A 22,644-nucleotide genomic window follows, 5' to 3' on the forward strand; every position below is an offset into this window, starting at 1 on the left:
TTTCCTTTATGAACATAGATGCAAATTTTTTCAAAAAATATTTGCAAACTAAATCCAATAATACTGCAAAATGATTAGCCACCATAATCAAGTAGGATTCATCCTAGAGATGTAGGGATGGTTTAACATATGTAAATCAAAAATGTAATACACTATACAAACAGAATGAAAGCCAAAAACGACAGGATCATCTCATTAGATGCAGAAAAGGCCGTTGGCAAAGTGCAGCAGTCCTTCATGATAAAAGTCCTGGAGAGAATAGGGATACGAGGGACATACACCAACATGATAAAGGCAGTTTACAGCAAGCCCATAGCTAACATAAACATAAAAGAAACTCAAAGCAATTCCATTAAAATAATGAACAAGACCAGGCTGCCCACTCTCCCCATATCTATTTAATATAGTACTTGATGTCTTAGCTAGAGCAATAAGACACATGAAGGACATTAAAGGGATACAAATTGGAAAGGAAGAGTAAAAGTATTTAAAGATGATATGATAGTATACATAAGCTACTCTAAACATTCTACCAGAAAACTCCCTACAGCTGATAAACACTGTCAGCAAAAGTAGCTGGATACAAAATTAACTCCCCAAATCAGTCGTCCTCCTACATGCAAATGACAAATGGATTGAGAACGAGATCAGGGAAACAACCCCCTTCACAATTCTTCAAATAATATAAAGGATCTTAGGGTAACTCTAACCAAGCAAGTGAAAGACTTGTATGATAAAAAATTCAAGGCACTGAAGACTCTATCAGAAGACGGAAATAACAGCCATGCTCGTGAACTGAAAGGATTAATGCAGTCAAAATGGTCACCCTACCAAAAGCAATCAGCAGATTCAGTGAAATCCCTATTAAAAAAATTCAACACGATTCTTCACAGATCTTGGGAGGACAATTCTCCACTTCATATGGAAACACAAAACCCAGGGCAGATTAGCCAATTCTGAAGAATAACATAACTGCTGGGGGTCTCACCACTCTTGATTTCAGGTTATCCTATGGAGCTATAGTAATAAAAACTGCACAGTGTTGATACAAAAACAGACATGATGATCAATTGAAGTCTCAGGCATAAATTCATACACCCATAATACTTGATTTTTGATAAAGAAGCCAGAAATGCACCCTGGAAAAAAATATCATTTTTAATGAATAGTGCTGGTCAAACTGGATGTCTGCGTGTAGAAGAATCAAAAATAGAATCATACTTATCAGGCTCCATAAAACTCAACTCTAAATGGATCAAAGGCCTAAACATAAAACTGGATAACATTCAATTTGATAGAAGAAGGTTTATCAGGTGGCATAAAAGAGACAGTGGGGGCCACCACAACCACAAGTGAGTCTTGAACTCCTTGTCACAGGGAAAGACTTTCTGAACAGAATACCATTAGCACAGGCACTAAGATAATAAATTAATAAATAAATAGAACCTCCTGAAACAGAAAATCTGCACAGCAAAGGACACTGTTCATCTGACAAAGTGGCTGCCTATAAGATGGGAACAATTAAGCCAGGTGGTGCTGTTGTATAGCTTTAATCCCAGCACTCAGGACACAGGTCACTGTGAGTTTGAAGTCAGCCTGGTCTACAGAATTGAGTTCCAGGACAGCCAGGACTATACAGAGAAAACCTGTCTCAAAAAACAAGTGTGTGCAAGCGTGCCTACACACACAAATTATGCAACTACATATTGAAAAAAGGGCTAATACCCAAAATATATAAAGAACTCAAGCTAGACATCAAGAAAAAAATTAACACAATTTTAAAATGGGGTACAGATCTAAACAGAATTCTCAAAAGAGGAAACTGAAATGGCAGAGAAACAAGGGACTGTTGAACATCTTTAGTCATTAAGGAATGCAAATCAAAACTTTATGATTTCATCTTACACCCACCAGAATGGCCAAGAACAATAATACACTGACAGCTCATACTTGTCAGGATGTAGAATAAGGGAAGACTCATCCACTCCTGGTGGGAATGCAAACATGCACAGCCACTGTGGAAATCAGTGTGGCAGCTTCTTAGGATGATGGGAGTCAGTCTACCTCAAGACCCAGCTATTGCATTCTTGGGCCTATAACCAAAGGATGATTCATCATACCACAGAGACACTCACTCAGCCATGCTGCCTGCAGCTCTATTTTTTATAGCTAGAAACTGGAAACAACATAGATTATTCACTTAATGGAAGAATGGATAGAAAAAAACGTGGTATGTTCCCGTGATGGAGTATTACTAAGCTGAAAAAAAAAAAAACCCTAAAATTGTGACATTTTCAGGTAAATGGATGGAACTAGAAAAAAAAATGTTCAAGACAAGTATGGTATATATTCACTTCTAGGTGAATTCTAGCTGCCATCTGTACAACCACAGAGGTTAGGTGTAAAGTAAGGGACTAGGGGGGTGGGGTGGATAGATCCTGTTGGAAAAGGGAAATAGATAGTTAAGGACAGATCGGGTTGACCTGGAGCAGGAAGATCAAGTGGGGAGGGAGATGGAAGAGGGGAACCAGAGAGGGAATAGAGGGAGAGACAGCTGAAGTGAAGGGCCATCTGAGGAATACACACACACACACACACACACACACACACACACACACAGAGTATAATATATGTACTATGTAACATATAAAACATTAACTGTATAACATAATTATAATATATTAAATATAATATACAGTATATAATTATTTCATAATTACTAATTATATACTATTACATATAATTATATAAACCAATATAAATTATACTTATATAAATTAATACAAATTATAGTTATATTATAATTTATACAAATTTATCTAAATTATATATTTATTAATTTATATATATTTATAAGTTTATATAGTTATATTTATATAAATTTATATATTCACAGAAATGTATAAATATATATAAATTAAAATTAATATAAATGTAATTTATATTAATTATATTATATATGTATACTAAGTATATATAATTAAATATAATTAAACATGATTATAATTGTATAATTGTAGCATACTAATTATATATTATATATTTTATATTATATATATTCCTAAAATATATACATATATGAAGGTAATCTAAATGAAATTTCCAATAATGGGGAGACATCTCTTGTCACTAAATGGAACTTTCGTGTATCGGGATTGGGTTATGTCTAATTGAGTTGTTGGCCAAATGGATCTTGTAGGAATCCATCAACGGCCCAGGCTGCTGCCAAGTCTACAGGTTGCTCTCCACAAACTGATGGTGAGGCCGTATTAGTGAAAACAACAACTATACAGCTCATGGGTCATGGAGGGTTTGTGGTGGTGCCTACATAGAGCCTTCATCCTTGTGGCCTACTGTATTTGGTAAAGGAAGGTACTCTGCACACTACCAAAAGAGAAATGTTAACTCCAACCCAGCCTCTGGCCCTTTGATCTACAATGCTGTCCTGCCTGTAAGATATTCTGGGGCAATGGTGGCTCAGATATTAGATTGTGGGAGTGACCAACTAACATCTGATTGATTTATGACCACTCCACCAAGTGGAGCTCACACCCTACACTGCCTGTGCGACCCAAAACCTCACACTAGATAGCCCAGAGACTTAAGGTAGAACTAAATACTGTTGTTCCAGAGAACAAAACCAAACCAAACAACCAAGCAAAGACCTATAGCCATAAACCGACTTCTAACGACAGTCTGCTGCACTCATAAACCCGTGCCTTGCTCATCCATCACCAGAGACGCTTCCCCTTCAGCAGATAGGAACAGATGCAGATTCACGGCCAGGCAAAATGCAGAGAGAGACCCGGGAATACTCACTCAGCCCGGGAATACTCACTCAGCCCTCAGTAGTCTGCCTCCGTCAAATTCCTCCTCTCACACAGCTCAGGGAACCCCGAGGAAGAGAAGGCAGAGTGTACGTACGCAACAGGGGGATGAGGATACCATGAAAACAAAGTCCTCTGACTCAACATGAGCAAAGCTCATATGAACTCACAGAGACAGACGCCATACCCCCCACACAGGACAGAGACAGACGCCATGCGCCATATGCGAGTCTGCACCAGGTCCTCTGGGTGTTTATTACGGCTTCCAGTTTAGTGTTTTATGGATTTCTGAGTGGGGGTCTCTTATTCTTGTGCCTTCTTCTGGGCTTTTTAACAAACTCTGTTTGTTTGTTATGATGTTTTAAAAATCATATTATATATTATTATGTGAACTATATTATATTAATTATATTATTATCCCTTGTGGGAGGGTCTGTCTGTTTTCTAATGAGAGACAGAAAGGGGATGGATCCAGATAGGAGCAGATGTGGGAAGGACTTAGGAAGAGGGGAGGAAGGGGAAGTCTTAATAAGCACATGTTATGTGAGAAAGATATTTAATTTTATTAAAAGAAAAAAAGGTAAAAATAGTAACTGTAGAAAGAATGCAACATGCAGCTAGCACCTCATATGTTTATTTACTTGATCATAGTGGGTTATTAAATGTCCTTCTGACCTGTTCTAGTGAGATGAACACTACCAAAACAAGTCACACTGCTTGTAGGCATGGAGCTTAGCACAATGTTAACGGAGAATAGGGCTCCAAAAGAGTCAGAATAAGACATTCTGCTTGATCTAGAATTTCCATATCTAGGAATTAATATAAAAGACCTTCTGTGAGTGACATAAATGGCCGAGATTCAGAGGACAAGCTATACGTAAATTTTATAACTACTGCTTCTCATCGGGAAATATTGAGAAGAGCCTGAATGCAAATAATGGTTAAATATAAACAGAACAGGTCATTAAAATGTTATTGTACTGCCACACTTATAGGGAAAGATGTGTTAAAGGAATATCAATAAATAAACCATTAGAAAGCAATATCTAGAGTATAACCTGGCTTTTCTGCACTTACATGTGCATTTAAGGCTTTTTTTTTGAAAGATTTAAAATCACTTTGAAAGTTTATAACAAGTGATGCTCTAATATTTAGTATTGCAGGAAACATCTCTTAGAAAATTTGGTTGTAAAATATTGTATTGGTTTATATTTAAACAGTATTGTTGTTTCTTATTTGGTGGAGGGGAATGCTTCATAGTTAAATATAAGATGCTTCATCTTCTATTGGGTGTTAGCGTTGGGTCAGCGAGCATTTGTGTGACCGCTCAGCATGGAACCTTTAACCTCAGTAACTGCATTAATAATGGAAAAGAATACAAAACACCGGAAGACGAGTGTGGCTTTAAGTGGTGGCCCTTGGCATGTAGAACGTATGGAGTCAAGTGACATAGCGTGTTGCAAATATTTTCAGAAAGAAAAAGACCCCATCTATTTATCAAGGCTCTTTAAAACGTTTACTTGAACCGAAACATAGACGCTACTACCTTTCAATTATTTACAATATTTCAGATAATTTGTTGCCCAGGATTAGCATGGTCTGTGTCCTTTCCACCCCCAATAAGGCCAGCAGCTTTCAGTGAGAGGCTGTAAGCGTCCATCTTCTCCCTGTACCACTAGCCTTACCTGTGAATGCTTTCCTAAGGCTTCAGGTGTTCTGGATGCTCAAGGAAGACACCACCACCGACCTGTTCACTTCATCTCTGGGAGGCAGAGGAAGGGGCTGAGGATCCTCCAGGCCAAGCCCTTCCTCACTCACCCCATGTCAGCCTCAAAGTGTCTCCCAGTTCCTTCTGCTGCCCACCCCCAGATAACAAGCCAGCTGATCCTGCAGATTGGGGTGGCTGATATCTGTTTTGCTTGCCATGAGCAGATTCTGATCCATCCACTCCCACCCCGTTTAAGGACCAGGGATGCTTTACCAGGGACTTCTGGAGTCCCACCCTTCCTCTGCATTAAAGATCTCCATGTGTCACAAGGTTTACATCATTAACTTATTAATAAAAACCCAAATCTTCATAAAGAAAGGTAGATGACACAAACAGATAAATTCTTCATAAATAAAATGGAGAAAAGATGTGTGAAAAAGAGGCAACTATCTTCTTTACATTTCAGATCATTTACACATCTGTGTTACACCTTTCTCCTTCTCAAATAGTGCATAGATACACATTCTTTTTATTTAGTGGTATCAGTTTTCCTCCAGTAGAATTTACATTTCTGGATAGGGGGGATTTCATTTGTCTCCCTAACAGTTGAGCCTCTGGGCAGCTTCCTGGAGCCATTGATGCATTAACAAGTAGACAGCATTTTCATACCTGCACACTATTAGTAAAGATGCTCGAATTCCCAGTGGCTTCTGTCCTGGCCTTCTATGACGGGTCAGAAACTCCTACAAGGAGTGGGTAAACTGGCTTCCCAAACTGTGGTCACATTTACTTTAAATATAACTGTTTCGAAGCAGTAGATTCAAAATGAGTCGTGGGTGACTTTCTGTTTCCCACCTAACCATATTATTTATATTCAAGTTTTTCTAGACCTGGTGTTCAGTAGCTTGGCCTGGGAGAGCATGTTCCTAAGTTAGACATGGTGTCAGCATCAAGTGACACCAACTTTTCCATAAGATGGCCGTTGGGTCCTCTTTCTAACAAAGTGGTAAGAAAGCAAGCTTCTCACAGAACTCCCATCTCTCTGGTGATTTTGAATTGTAATGGTTTAAAACAATTCTAGTCAAAGGCTGGGGCAGTGATTCAGTAGTTAGCACACTGGTTGGCCTTCCAGAGGACTTTGTCTCAATCCTAGCACTCACGTGACAGCTTATCACATCCTTAGCTCATGGGAAGCATCTTTTTAGCTTAAGTTCCAGGGAATCTGATGTCCTTTTTCTGGCCATCAGATACTTCACGCATGTAGTACCTAGACCTATATGTAGGCAAAATACTCCCACACATAAATCTTTAAAAAAATCATGGCAATAATTTCTTAGGAGGTATAGTGGACAGAGGCTGTTGGGACATCATCTTTTTATCTATCTATTTCACCTGGAGCACCCCTCGAGGGTTCTCCCAGCAACGATGAGTGTGTGGGATGTAAGAATGTCTTGATCTGAGAAGGCTCGATCAGGGTAAATCTCATGTATTCATAAGTGGGCCCTGGGGGAGAAGGTATCTTTTCAATGAAACTTGATTGTAAGTACTGTGATCGCTACCATGTGTCATAAGGACAGAATCTGGATGAGAAGGAAGCCAATGTTAATCACACACCTTGCAGAACCCCCACCCCGTGAAGATTCTTCACCCTCCTCACCCGGAAGTTGCTTCTTGGTCTTGCGAGTGAGTGCTCTCCACCAGAACACTACAAATCAGAGGAATTGGGGCTAGTCTTGGGCTAATCTGTGGGTGCTATTGCCCTGGCTCAGCTCCGAGGCTCTAAAGTGTTGCCAGCCTGCAGACGTTTTCAGGACTGACCGAGCCCTTGAGTTTTATACTCATGTATCTCTCACCTCTGCCAAGTGAAGTATCTGCTTATCTATCTTGCTATGGGCATTGTCTCTTTTTCTTGCTCATTATCTTCCTTCCCCTGGCCCTACAGAAACACAAACGCCATGATTATTCACACAGTTTCTAACTCCAGCTCTCTGCTCACCGTCGCCAGCTGCCATGCTCTCCGCCCCATTCCAAGCCGGTCCGCATCCCTTAGGTTCGTCTGCTTTACGTGGTATGTGCTAAATAGGAACACAGAACCTTTGAATCCTTCATCTACACCTCTAGCTAAATCAAAAGGCTCCTGAGAGTAGGCAAAAGCATTGGTGACTGAGTGGTATTGCCAACGTTTAAAGACAGTTGCGAACAAAGCAGACGAATTAAATGATCCGATTAAATGGCTGATTATTCGTTACGCGGGGAGACGGTTTTGATGAGGCTTTCAGAATGAAAAGAGTCCTGCTTACTTCATGGGGGGGGGGAATAAAAGGAATCGTTTTCATATCAAGAGCTATTTTGAGAAACATGAGACTTGCTGTGAACCCAGCAAGTGGGGGAGGCGCGTTCCAAGGAACTGCTCTGCTCTGTTTTCTAAGTGTTCCCAGTAGATGCTGGCTCGTGTAGACGTCCCCGGAAGCCTCCTGCTTCTGCCGCTCATGTGTCCGTCTCCACGAAGTGACTTCTAAGGAAGCAGGAGAAACTTTGTTAGATGTAGAATAGTTTTTTTTTTTTTTTTTTTTATTATTGTTGAGAGTCTCGGTCCAAACTTAGAAAAACGGGGGTTAGAAGTTATTTCCAGCAAATTCTATTTCTTGGTAGCTCTTTATCTATTAATAGTTTCTGGCTTTTTCCATTTTCCCCACTGCTGTGCTTTCTAAATTCTGATACACTATTTGATCTTCAGCAACGCGTTGGCTGCAGCTCTCTGATTAGACACACGGTCTAGTGTTGCTTGCTCTCACCAGACCAGATAATGATCCAGATGTTTATCGTCGTAGAACAAGTTGGCTCACAGAGGGCTTTGGGTGAACTGTTTTGATAATCCTCAAAATACCCTCACCAGACAGGACGGTCACAGTCCTTCCTTCATCAGGTACCTGCTGTCATTAGCCCTAGCTAAAAGCTGGGCGCAGAGGCTGCATTTGCAAGCCTGTCTCCTAGTGGCTACGTGCTCCTCTTGAGACCATGTTTAATAGGAGTTTCCTATGAGACCAGTTTATATCCCACACACTGTACTGCCCCCCTGCAATGCCGTCGACATGTTTGCAATTCCTGTCATATCCTGTATCTTCTTCTTTTTTTTTTTTTTTTTTGGTTTTTCGAGACAGGGTTTCTCTGTGTAGCCTTGGCTGTCCTGGAACTCACTTTGTAGACCAGGCTGGCCTCGAACTCAGAAATCCGCCTGCCTCTGCCTCCCGAGTGCTGGGATTAAAGGCGTGCGCCACCACGCCCGGTTTCTCCTGTATCTTCTTTACTGTTCCTTCTACTCTACTAAGTCTTTTTCAACCATGCTAGTGCATCTTGAAGATTTCCTTCCAATTTCCTTCCAGCATTACCAAACTTTGTCAATACTCAGGCCCTCACAGTAAGTCTAATATTATTGGTATTCTTTTTCAATTTTTCCAATTTGTTCTAACACAGCCTTCTGAGTTTCTTTTTTCCTCCCAAATTTGAACCTACTTTTATAAGTCATTTAGCCAACAGGGATGCTTTGTTTTGCTGTATTAGTTTTGGGATCTGTTAGACAGGTGAAAACGCCATTCCAGTTGGGAGGATGAAGACAGAAACGACTTAAAGAGTAAATATGAAATTTATCAGATGTTCACAAATGTTTAGAAGGGCAAGTACCCTGTGAGTATGGCTCAGTGACAGAGGACTTAACAAGCTCCACAAATCAGGTGGTGGTAGTGATTGTGGTGGTGATGGTGGTGTTGATGGTGGTGGTGTTGATGATGGTGGTGGTGGTAGAGGAGGTGGTGGAGGTAGAGGTGGCGGTAGGGTGAAGAGGAACAGAACAGGGAGTGATTTAGTGATTGCTCTTTGAGAAATGTGGGCAGGCAGGCTTTGTAATAATTCACAAAGACATGGAAGGTCCTTACAGTGATACATAGAGCTTGACAGAAATGGATTACCGTTGTCACATTTCTGTAATTTATGTAGATGCAGAAACTGAGGCTAGACGGAGATCAGGGGTTTTCAGTAACATGATGAAATTATTATAAAGCACACACATCTATAATCAAGAAGACCTTATGCTTCTTGGAGTCTCCTATTATGTCATATTTTTTTCCTCAGGTAAGCATCCCCTTTAACCCCAGTACTTGAGAGACAAAGGCAGGCATATTTCTGAGTTCCAGGCCAGCCTGGTCTACAGAGTGAGTTCCAGGACAGCCAGGTAGACACAGAGAAACCCTGTCTCGAAAACAAAACGAGAGAGAGAGAGAGAGAGAGAGAGAGAGAGAGAGAGAGAGAGAGAGAGAGAGAGAAAGTTTCCTTCCTTCCCTTTTACTTCCCTCTCCCTTCCTCCATTTATATTTTTTTTTTAGAAAAATGGTTCATTTTTGTTTTTATTTATTTATATGTGTATGCATGTGAATACACACTTTGTACACCTATAGAGGTCAGAAGAGGGCATTGGCTCTCCCAGAAGTGGAATGGCAGGCAATTGTGGGTCATCTGAAGTAGATGCAGGGAACAGAACCCAGGTCCTCTGCAAGAGCAGCAATTACTCTTAACCAGCTACGTGGTGCTTGGTGCTATAACCTCGGGCACACAAGGGAAGCTCTTTGTCAAGGTGGTTCCACCATTGGTCAATCTAGGATCTTGGCAAGGCCTCCCAGGAGGACAAAGTTATGGGCTGTAATTTATCATGACCCTGACCCTGTCACCACTCCCCAGTCAGGCATCCAGATTCCTGGGAAAGTGATATTCTCAGTTTTGGTTTGAGACCAGTCTCCTGAGAATGAATCAGTAAGAGAGTTTAGCTGTGGTTTGCCTTCCTCAAAATCTCATTGAATACAATTTGTAAGAAAAGTACAGGGATTCCTGCCATGTTCACATACCGATATTTTCTCCTGCTTGTTCCAATGTGAATATACCAATCGGCTATAAAGAGACTGAATCTTTTGCTGACCTGCGAATCCACATACGCGGCTAGAAGACAAAGACCTGGAGGGAAAGAAGAGCATTCAGAAGGGCACTGGCCCCTCCAGAGACTTTTAAACAGCTGGTATCATGAGGACAGTAGTTAGGTGCTGTATGGTGGAGACCATCATTATTCAGATCCACTCACCTGACGACTTCGGAGACGTTGCATGTCACTAGTGAGCAGCCATCTCAGGGCCAACTGAAAGGAACGTTTTAGAAATCATTTGTCTCATTATGCATTTACTCTGCATTTGACTATCTAGGTTTTTTTTTAAGTTTATTTATTTTATGTGTATGAGTGTTTTGCTTTCATGTATGTAATATGCACCACTTCTTTGTATGCCTGGATCCAAAGAAGTCTAAAAAAGGGCATTAGATCCTCTGGAATTGGAATTCTAGAAGTTTTTGAGCCACTGAGTGTGTGCTAGGAATGGAACCCAGGTCCTCTGTAAGAGCAGCAAGTGTTGATGCATTTCTCTAGTCTGACTCTGTCTAGGTGTTTTTGTTTGTTTATTTGGTTTTGGTTTTGCTTTTGGAAGCAGTACTCAACTGATTAATTAACTCCAGGTCTTTGATATTGCTTTTCTTTCTTAGTTGTTTACTTTCGGCAAAGCTTGTATTCAATGTGTACTTATTGAGTGATCATTGTGTGCTAGGTACTTCTTCCAAAGATGGAGAATAGGTGTTTTGAGAGTAAAATAGACTTTATCCTCAACATGCCTGAAGCCTTCTGGGAAAGCAGACAATACTACTCATGTTAACATCAGGATCCAAACCGCTTACTTCAGAACGCAGGTGTTCATCGCGAAGCTCTGAAGGCAATGTCACAGGGCACCAAGTCACAGTTGGTGGCTGCACAAGGGTTGGTTGGTTTGTATTTGAGGATGAGGATAGATTTCCAAGGTGCTATGGCAGTGGGACTGGAGCTGCGGCTTAAGAGAGCGGAGCTGCGGCAGCCCTATGAACTGTGGGGGAAATCATCACGCAGAAGAGCAGACAGTGAGTTCAGAGGGCCTCGAAGTGGGAAGACCTCAGCCAAGGAAAGGAACGCGGCTGGACCATTATCCTCAGTGAGACTGGGGTGAGGTGGCTGAGAGAAACAGGAACTAGAGTGTGTGGGGTAGACGGAGGTAAGATGGGGGGAACTTTGAATTTTATTCTGGAAGTTGTTATGTATAGGATTTATTTAAAGAATAATTTTAAACAAGTTTGTATAAACGAGATGCTAGCCATGAAGGCAACACTATCTAGGATTATTTTTAACAAGAGTAATTTACTTCCTCTTGAAGACAGGTTGCCCTACATGTAATAGATAAGTATAAAACAGGTATACAATTGTCTTTGGTTTTACCACAATGGAAAGCCATTAAAATTCTCCACCCAAACAAGGTATTCAAGGAGTTTCTCGTTGTTGGGTTCTTTTATTAATACAATGAGAGAAACAACTTCCTGCAATATAAAGATACAACTGAATGGGCAGGTGGACCCCTGAATGCAAGGCAAGTTTGGTCTATGTAGTGAGCACCAGGACAGTGGGGGCTACATAGAGACTCTGTGTCAAAAAACAAATAAAACAAAAATTAAGAAGAGCTGAATGAACATGCCACTAATGGAGAAAGGGGATGTTTTCACAGAACCAGTGCTTTTCCACAGACTGCCTCCACCTGATGCCCGCCTCCACCTGATGTAAACCTTATCAGAGCACTGGCCATTTAGTCAAAGAAAGAAAGAGAAAACACTATATGCTTGGGCTCATACCTCAGCTGCCTATGTCCAGTAATGGGATGGAAGATAGAGATGGAAGACTAGAGAAAACTGCACTGTGCACTGTAGCAGAGCCAGGATGTGGTGTAGTAGTCAGGACTGTGGCTCTCTAACTGAGAATGTATTCTGGTTTGCCACAGAATTCTGGGGTAAAGTAGCAGGTTCTCTTTGTGGCAGATACCTCCTGTCCTGCCTCTGGAACACATCAGTTGTATCTTCATCCTCCATTTCCAATCGTTCGGGGCTGTCTGTCTCATTGACTGTCACCCATCCAACTGGAATCTCATGTAAGCCTCTTAATCTTAAAGGGCACCACAGCACCGGCCTGTCTGCTGCCTTTGAATTAATGTGACCATTCTTCTTAGTCTTCACTCCTTCCTTGGGTTCCTCATTGGCCATGGAGAGAGAGGTAGAGTCTCCTCAGCGGCCACTTCACAAAGGAGGAATTAAGCCTCTAGGTTTCCTTTTTGTTAATAGTCGTAAGTATACTATTAGAAAAAAAGTAGAGAAAAATGTGGTTTAAAGGACAATCCAAAACAGGGAGGGAGATGGTTGTTGGTAAAACACTTGCCACCCAAGAGTGAGTTCAATGGCCAGCACTTGGTACAGCAATGCACATAAAAGTGAATAGGTACTTAACACCACAAAATTGAAGATGGTATAATTATTCTTTTTGTATTTCATCGGGTTAGATAGAAGTTTCAAATAACTGGAAAGATATATTGCATCTATAACCCTCCCCCTTTGCTCCTTTGGTTGTTGAAGGTGATATTTCCCATCCCCCCACCCCCGTAAAAAGTTTTAGCGTCATAACGAACGTTAACTCCCACCCCATGCCCCAGATTTCCCATCAACTGATAATTAGATGGGTGGACAAGATCACATTTAGTTTTGAGTTGGGACAAGAAATCCTGATCTGTCACATCGATCTGGGAGGCACGGGTTGCCTGGGAGTTTCCTGGTTCTTGATATTAATACACATAAATTGTTTCAGGTGTTGTCAGCCAGATCAAACTAATATAATTGGGAAATGACAAGCAGTGACTTATGTTACAGAGCTGGCTCTTGCTATTGTAAGATGAGGGCTGGTATGAAGGGTTATTTTTATTTAGCATACTGTACAGATCAAGCCCTCAGCTGCACAGGGCTGTCGATATTCCCACAGACTAAAGGTGTATCCGTTCTTCCCCGAGTCTCAGTGTGGAAGCATAGGAGGTAACCAACACCATTTGTAACTATGCATGCGGGAGATGTCAGGGGATCCACAAGGAAGATGAGTGGTCATCGAGGAGAGCTCTGTTCCAGAAGCTTTGGAGAGACCTAAGTGTTCTCACCGTGTCAGCTCCCAGACTGCAGCTATCACTCTCGCTTAGCGAGCATGGACTTGCTGTGAACTCCTGACTTGAACCTTGCCCCAAATTCCTCCCCCACTGTGGTCTTGGAACTAAGCTTGGTTCTAAAGACAAACAGGTCAGTTTCCACATTCTCTCTTTCCAAACTGGTGGGAAAACAAAACAAAACAAGTGTGCAAAACTCCAGACAAAACCAAATCAGCTTTTGGATTTTTCTTTTAAAATTTTGTGTGTGTATGTATGATTGTGTATGTGTGTGATGTATATGTGTATGATATGTGTGTGTTTGGATGATATGTGTATGATGTGTGTGTGTGTGATGTGTGTAAGGTGTGTGTGTGTGTGTGTGTGTGTGTATGTGTATATGGATGGTGTATGGATGTGTGTGGTTGTGTGATGTGTATGATGTGTGTGTGTGTTTGTGTGATGTGTTATGACATGTGTGTGATATGTGTATGGTGTGTGTGTGTGTGTATGCTGACATGTCTTTCCATGCATGTGGAGGTCAGAGAAAAACCTTAGATGCTGGTCCTTGCCTTCCACCTTGTTTGAGGCAGGATCTCTCCTTTGGCCTTGTGGGAGTAGGGGGATCTGCCTGTTCCCATCGCTGCTGGGGTTACAGCACATGCTGCTGTGCTGGAGACATGGAGATTCAAACTCAGGTCTTCATGCCCAGTCAGCAAGTGCTTTCTCCCCTGCCTCGATTCTTTTTCTTTCTCCAAAAAGGAATATGCTTAAAGAAACAACAGTTTACGGTAAGCTCCATTGTTTTTAGAGATACTAGAGGGAGAGAATGTCACAAGCTTATGGACTTGATTTTTAAGTTAAGTTTTTGCATTTTTGTAAACAAAATGAGTGCAAAGCTTCCATTAATGACACACCCCAGGCTGCTGTTTCCTGCTCCGCTCTTCTAATGAAGAAAGGGTGTGTGTGTGTTACCACAGCAACTTGCTTTTAACCACAAATGAAGAACTAAGCTTTATTTCCTAGACAAAATGCAGAAGCTGTCAGTGTTCACTTTTTTCTGCTGGTATGCATCATCCCGGGAATGGCCCAGGCACTTTCCTACTGAGAACGAAAACCTCTGAAGGCAGGCCACAGGTTTGGTGGCTTACTCACTTTATTCTATCAGTGACATTTTTGTTCTAAGTCCTCCCAGGGAAAAAAAGCCCAGAGTGTCAACCACAGTCTCAGCTGTCAGTGGAAATGATAGTTAATGGCACCTCGCCGTCGCATGGGGGCTGCTTCTTGGAAAGCGAAGAACCATGAGCTCGGTTTCCAAGTCAACGGCTGCTAGATGATCCAGTTCCTTATCTCACCTTAAAATAGGTTGCAAAATGATAAAATATATAAACATATATTTAAATATTAAAAAAATGAAAAGAGTCCAAGCTATGAAAGCAAATTCTTTTAAATAATATTCTGTGTTAAATTAGAGATCATTTGGGGTCTTAAAGTGTCAAGGTAGAATTCCCAAAGCTTCTATGGAACAGTTACAGCTTTCAGAGTCGTTAAGACACATCCTAAAATGTCTAGGTTTTGGTTAGTTAGCCTATCAAATGTCACCAACATCAATTTAATAAATTATGTTTTAAGATCAAACGGGTTTTCTTCAGCTGTTTTGCCACTGGGAAAGTGTGATTTCTAAAAGTCCCGAGAGAACTGGAGGAGGTTAGGTGACTCAGCCAGCCAAGTGCTCGTCCTATGAACAGAAAGACCTGAGTTTGCTTTGCAGTATCAGTGTAAACAAGAAAACAGGAAAGGGCTGGGCACAGTGGCGTCTGCCTGTGACCCATAATTGGAGAGGTGGAGAAAGGGCATTGGTTGGGCTTGGTGACCAGTATAGCCACAGTGGTGAGCTTTAGGCCCAGCAAAAGACCACATCAGAGAAAAATGAAGCAGAGAGAGATTGAGGAAGGCAACCAACAACAATCTCTGGCCTCTGCACACACGTGTGCCTGCACACACATGCCCCCCCCTCATGCATCCACACTCTCACATGCATACCAATATATGTAGGCACATGCACACATATACAATTACTTAAGAAATTTAAATCATGGAATAACTATATATATTTTTAAAAGAATCACTGAAGAATTCAGGAGTATGTTTCACATGCCTTTTAATTTTTTTAAAGCTATTTTTCCCCCCACAAGATCCCTGAGAGTATCCCCGACAAATTCTAAAGCTAATGCTATCTGGTCATGTAACAAGAAATTGTGTTCAGAGCCCACAGTTGTGACAGCAGAACCAAATCTGAGGAAAAATCAATTTATGCTATTCTGCCGTATGGATTTATTAGTGCCACGACTGAGGCCACTCCCAATAATAACATGCCAGTGGAAGGTTTATGCTGACAGTGATACTGTTTTACAACAGGTTTTAACCATTATTCATAAACAGTTCCCCAGACACTAAATCCACATGCCTTTTAGTGGTTCTGCTTTCTAAGATATATTATACTTAGGTTCCTACTCACACTGGATCCACTGGCATCTTGTTCTTCTCACCGAGATGTGAACACATTCAGTGAGACCCCCTAAGCCCCCCTCACAGCTCCAGTGGCTTTCTCGGGCTCCATGGTGGCCTGTGAGAGGGGAGTTCCATTCATTTCCTCCTCCACGGTTTGTCATAGGAACCAAATCTGTTTGCATCCATGGGGATGTAGACATCCTCTTCCCTGGGTGAATCAGAAGCAGCCCAGGGCTTCCACCACTCTGGGAGCCTGCTAGGGGATATTGGTGGGATGGAGGAAGCAGGAGAGCCTAACTCAGTGCTCTGAGCAGGGTCCCCCATACTCCTTTTGCCAACCATTGCTTGCCTTGAGGCTACTTGGAGTAATTCCATGATGCTCCTCCTTCCGATTTTAGCACAGATGCCCCATGAGTCTCAAGGGACCACTTAGTCTTGGGCTTTTGTTTCTATGTTGACTCTAAATTCCCTCTTCCTAGGCTGCACCTCACATTTGTTTCCAACTTCTAAGTCTTTCCATATGACCTCTGAACTCACTGTCAGTCTCAAACGTTTCTTCTCAACTTCATCTTCTTTCTTTGCATGTCCTGACCCTCTCCTGTAAGGCTGAATCCCTTGCTTCTTTCTCTTTCAATGGCTGTCTTTCCCTGCATGTCTGAGCATGGAGATGGAGTAAGTTTAAATGTTCTTCGTGGTTTAATCATGGTATATGCCATTCCTATAGCCCCATACTAAGAGTCTTCAGCTTCTTCCTGATTGGAAGACCATGGTATCACAACTTATCACCCACTTGGCCCCCGTGGTTCTTAATGGTTGATGCTAAAGCTGGTCCTCTTGTAGGAAGACTTCACTTAATGGTTTGCTCTCACTCTTCCCACATTGTCAATATGTACAGCATTAGTGCTTCAGACTTGCTTGTCTCTCCATCCTGTCATCTCCTTTCCAACCCTAACCTTAACCCTACCCCTAAGCCTAACCCTCATTCTATTATCTCCTTTCCAACTCTAACCCTAACCCTAGCCATAACACTAATCCTAAAACCTAACCCTAACGCTAACCCTAACCCCCAAAGTCAGTTCTTCCAGAAGATCCTAGAACTTGATCCTAAAATAGCAAGGACTGTTCTCACCCTGGAATGATTTCAGGTTCACCAATCTACTCTCTACAATGTTGCAGCTCGCTCTCTTTAGAACTCACTGCAACAATCGTTCATCGCCCATGAAAGTTGACAATTCACCACCATTACTATCTTTTCTGCATCTCTAACTCTATTCATATCTTTATTTTCCTCAATAGCTAGCCTAAATTTTATAGTCTATCTCTTATCTTTCCTTTCTTGACGATTGTGACTAGGCAAAACTTCACTTATCGTTAGATTCAGTTCTCTGCTGCTGCAATCGAGCCTTGTGTCTGATGACAATGTTAATTACAAGCAAACATTGTAAACATAGGACACGCAGTACAAACTACCAAGTTCTGGCAGGTTCCAGTGACAATGAGGTTGACAATCACTGTCACCATTACCACCATTAGTAAAATCCTAGGTGATGGTAGGACTGATAGGCTTCTGATTGTTTTATGAACATCACCAATAGCTTTACTCTTTACAACAGCTCAATTCAGGCAGCTAGTATCTTCTCTAATTTAAACTGAGGAAAGACAGGGCCCAAGAAAAGAACTCACATTTCTTGTGATCTAAGTTGTAGGTCAGGAGAATTCTGAACCAGTGTGCTTCTGGTTCTAAGGTCTGGGGTCTTAATATTCACCTTATACTAATCTCCAATATAGAATTCACTCATGAAAATATGAATAAAAGAGAGCAAAGCCAAAGGAAAAAGAAAAGATAGAAATCAAGTTAAATGGAATTTATTCAGGGAGACTCCAGTACTTACATCCGAGGACTCCCTGGAGGTGGCTTCTTGGAGCTGGCAAGAAATGCCCTACAAACTCACTCTTTAGGTCTCATGGTGGCTCTTCTATTTCTGTTGGTGCATGGAACATCTCCAGGGCAGCTCATGATAACTTATGGGGACTCAGCTGACTGCTGTTTGGAAGGCAACCTGAGCATGTATATGCAATACCTCCCTCTTTTTTGACCTCTCAGAATGCCTATGGAGAGTGTGGGCTCCCTTCTTTGCTCTGTGAGGCTTGAAGAGGTTGTCCACCTTGTCCATGGGTTGAGTAGATCTGTAATTCTGAGGTCCTGTCTTCTTCTCACTTTTGCCCACACACTTGAGTTGCCATATTCACTGATATAAGTTCTTTTTCTGTTGTAGCTAATTTAATTACATTTCTTCCTTCTCTTCCCTCTCTCCAAACTCTCTGACATACCCCTCTCAATTCTCATTCAAATTCTTGGCCTATTTTTTAATTAATTGTTATTACATGCACATTTGTATTTGTATATATTCTTAAATATAGCTTGCTGCCTCCAAGTAATATTTCTTGTGTGTGTTTTCAGGGTTCACCATGTGACATGGGACAACCCATCAGTGTGCTCTTCCCTAAGGAAGCACACCTCTCCTGCTCTCAGCTTTACTCAGCTGCCTGTACTTCTTTGTGTAGAGTTGAGCTTCGTGGGCTTCCCCTCAATGTTTATTGGTGTCCTCCTTGCTCAGTTCATATTTGGGCAGTCATGTTGGTGAGACTTCATTATAGGCATAGCTTCTGATGCTATTAGGAAACACAATCTCATAGAAAAGTCCCTGATCCTCTGGCTCTTCTACTAATATCAATTTTATCTGTATAGGATACTTACTTTTTTTTTATTTGTTTCATCTTTGTCTTCCTTTCAACTAACAGAAAGGCAGGGAGAAAAGAGTTATATTGTTATTTTTTAGGTGTTATATTTAACTCTAAAATTTACTCAGAATTTTTTTTCAGGAAAAAAATATCAAGCATTAAAAAAGCCAGGATTTTCTTAAAGCTTCTGCAAAATTGTTTTGAAAAACTTGTTTTAAGTCTGAATGAGTAGCTGCCCAGTGCAGAGGTCCTCTATGGCCATAGCCTCTGCTGCCCCCTGGTGTGGTTGCTAAAGAGTGGCCTGATGTGGTCCTTCTCAGGCTAACTAGTATTCTAAGGAAGGTAACACCAATTTTGTAATTAGCTATCTAGGATGCCCTACTGAGCTCTCACCTTGATGACGTTAATGTCTGTCAGCCCTTTCAGTGCCTATGTCTGGCCCTCTCACTGATGCCTCAAGATTATTTCTTTAGACTAGACTGGACCAACCAACCAACCAACCAACCAACCAACCAACCAACAGACAAACCAACCAACCAATGAATCAACTAAACAACCAACCAACCAAGCAATGAACTAATGAATGACTCAACCAACCAACCAACCAACCAACCAACCAACCAACCAACCAACCAACCAACCAATAAACCAACTAATCAATCAACCAACCAATGAACTAATGAAATGAATGAACCAACCAACCTAACAATGAACCAACTAACCAACCAACCAACCAACCAGTCAACCCATCAACCAACCAGCCAAACATTTTCCTCAGCTCTAAGCAACCTTTCTCTGTGAAGCAATATAAATACAAAAGGACTATTCATTCTCTTTGTTTCTCTCTCCCTCTCTCTGTCCCCATCTCTCTTCCTCTCCCCTACCTCCTTCTCTACCTCCTTTCCTCTCTCTCTTCCCTCCTTTCTTTCTTTCTCTTCCTCCTACTGCTTCTCCTTTCTTTAGTATTTTCTCTTTGTAAACTCTAATGGCTCATCTACAAAATGCTAATGAAAACAGTACATATTTCACGTAATCGTCACAGGATGAATTTGTTAATATAATGTATAGAAATACTCATGAACTAATTCTGTTATATTTTCTTGTTAGAGAAGAATTGTTGTCCTCATCATGGTATAAAAACATGACTGGCAGAGAGACCAGCCATATGCATATATTATTCAGCTGTCTGTTGCTACCACAAAATATCTTAGAAAATTAAGTCTTAACAGAAGGAAGATTTATTTTGGCTATGTGAGGGTAGTCTATATCAAAATGTCTTCTTGTGCTTTCATCTTTTGCTAAGGGTAGCACTTTATGGATTTTCCTTTGGCACATGGAGATTACAGGCAGCACCAAGTTTGGGCTTTGAGAACAGTATTATTGATTAAGACCTCGCTGAAGGCAGGTACTGTGATAGCACACAGAAAGGCTGATGCCTCAGACGGCTACTGATTAATAAGCAGCACTCATGGTGCCCATGTGCTAGACAAAAGATGATTCATACTGCTCAAGGTGAGATCTTATCATGTCGCCTAGGATGGCACAGCATGTACAACTTTGAAGTTCGATTTATTTCCTGTTAACAATCAGACTATAGTTGATTGTGGGTAACCAAAAGCCAAGAAGGGAGGCTACTATAGTAGGAAAAAAAGCTATTTGCTATATAAACCCTGGGCCTTCATTAGATGTGTGCGATAACCTAAAGCCATGCTTCAAGTTAAACTTGAATTATAACATAAAGGTCATGTTTAAGATGCATTTGCTATAAACACATTGAGTTAGCCTTTCTAGATCATTCTAGTGTAGCTTCTAGAAAACTGAGATCTTTGGGAAACAGTTTCTGGAGTAGGGATGGAAGGTACTTTATGTAGACATATGTTGTTCTCATTCAGTTGGACCAGATTGCTAACTTGGCCATCTGGGTCATGTCATAGGCTGAAATGAATGGATAACTGTTTATGCTGGATTTGAGATCTACTTACTGACTACCTCCCAACAGCTTCCCCTAGGTGGGAAGAAGTCCAAATGGGGAACCATGCAGAGTGGAGGTGTCTCAGAAGTGGCTAGTCCAGCCAATAAGCATAGGAGAAAACTCAATCACTAAAAGGGAAAGAGGAGTGTTCAGTGAAGTCCAAATCTAGGCTTAGAGTGCTTAGAGCTTGACAGTGGGCAGGAAAAGGCAGGTCTACAGTTAGGAAGGGCCAGAAGTCAAATCAGTAGTTACAAATGAAACCCCCTCCCCCAGCTCTGTGTCTGTGTGTAACCCACTCCGTGTCTTCTCTTTCCTGTCTCTGAAAAGCCTCATTTTTCATGCATAAATTATTTATGAAACATATTTCAAATCCATTAGATGTCAAGCACTATGATAGATATAGAGATACAAAAGACAATAAAAGAAAATTGCTGGTATCCAAATATCTTCTAGAATGGTGGCTCAAACAAACATAAGGAAATAACTAGAAGACGTGATGAGGATGTAGATGGAGATATAGAAAATACACTGCAGATACAAAGCGCACAAGAACAGCTCTGGCCCAAAGGGAGTCAGCAAATGGTTCCTGAAACAGGCACTGTCTAAACTGAGCTCTAGAGAGTAGATGGTGCACGGGGATAGGACAGTGGTTCCTAACTTGTGGTCATGACTCCTCTGGGAGTCAAACGACTCTTTCATAGGTTTTACATACCAGATCTCCTGAATATCAGATATGCACATTACAGTTCATAAGAGAAGCAAAATTACAGTTATAAGGTAGCAATGAAAATGATTCTATGGTTGAGGTCACCACAACACGAGGAGCTGTATTAAAGGGCCCCAGCACTGGGAAGGTTGAGAAATGCTGTGGTAGAAGATTAAGACCTAGTGGGTAGTGAAGTCCATTTGATGGTGTTACAGCTTCAATTGTGAATCAGAGAACACTGAGAGGAGGTAGGAGCAGCCAGGGGATACTCTGCCCCACACTATTTCTGGGAATATATCCAAAGGAATCAGAGGCAGTATACTCTGTACAATGATTCAGAGTCAACTCAGGTATCTGCTGACAGGTGAATGGATAAAGAAAATCTGGAATATGCACACTGGAATTTTATGCAACAACAAAAAAGAACAAAATCATGCTATATTCAGGGTAATGGATGAAATAGAGATTGTCATGTTAATAAAACAAGCCATAAGAAGATAGACAAATATCACCTGTCCTCCTATTTGTCAAACTTAGAATATCTATCTATCTATCTATCTATCTATCTATCTATCTATCTATCAATCATCCATCTATCATCTATTATCTACCATATGTAGGAATGCATGTATGTATCTATCAACTATCATATCTCTCTCTTTATCATCTATCTCTAAGTTATATATATATATATATATATATATATATATATAATAGCACCTATCATATGTATGTATCTATCATCTCTCTCTTTATCATAAATCTCAATATATCATATCACATCTATCATAGTTCTATCATTTATCTATCTATCATCTATTATCTATCATCTATCTATCATATATATGTATCTATCACCTATAATCTTTCTCTATCTCTCTATCATATATCTGTATATATCATATTATATTTATCATATCTATTATGTATCATCTATCTATCTATCTATCTATCTATCTATCTATCTATCATCTATCATATGTATGTATCTATCATCTTTCATATCTATCTATCTCTTCACCTCTATCATCTTTCTTTCTTTCTTTCTTTCTTTCTTTCTTTCTTTCTTTCTTTCTTTCTTTCTTTCTTTCTTTCTTTCCTTCCCTCCCTCCCTCCCT

At 40.9% G+C, this 22,644-nt stretch overlaps 1 pseudogene; it reads right to left on the reverse strand.

The window, feature by feature from the left end:
- Window positions 1-12,678, reverse strand: part of LOC110302760 — a 51,978-nt pseudogene extending 39,300 nt beyond the window's left edge.
- Window positions 12,679-22,644: the final 9,966 nt, after the last annotated feature.

The sequence above is a fragment of the Mus caroli genome, chromosome 10, assembly GCF_900094665.2.
Source record: "Mus caroli chromosome 10, CAROLI_EIJ_v1.1, whole genome shotgun sequence".
Lineage (NCBI taxonomy): Eukaryota > Metazoa > Chordata > Mammalia > Rodentia > Muridae > Mus > Mus caroli.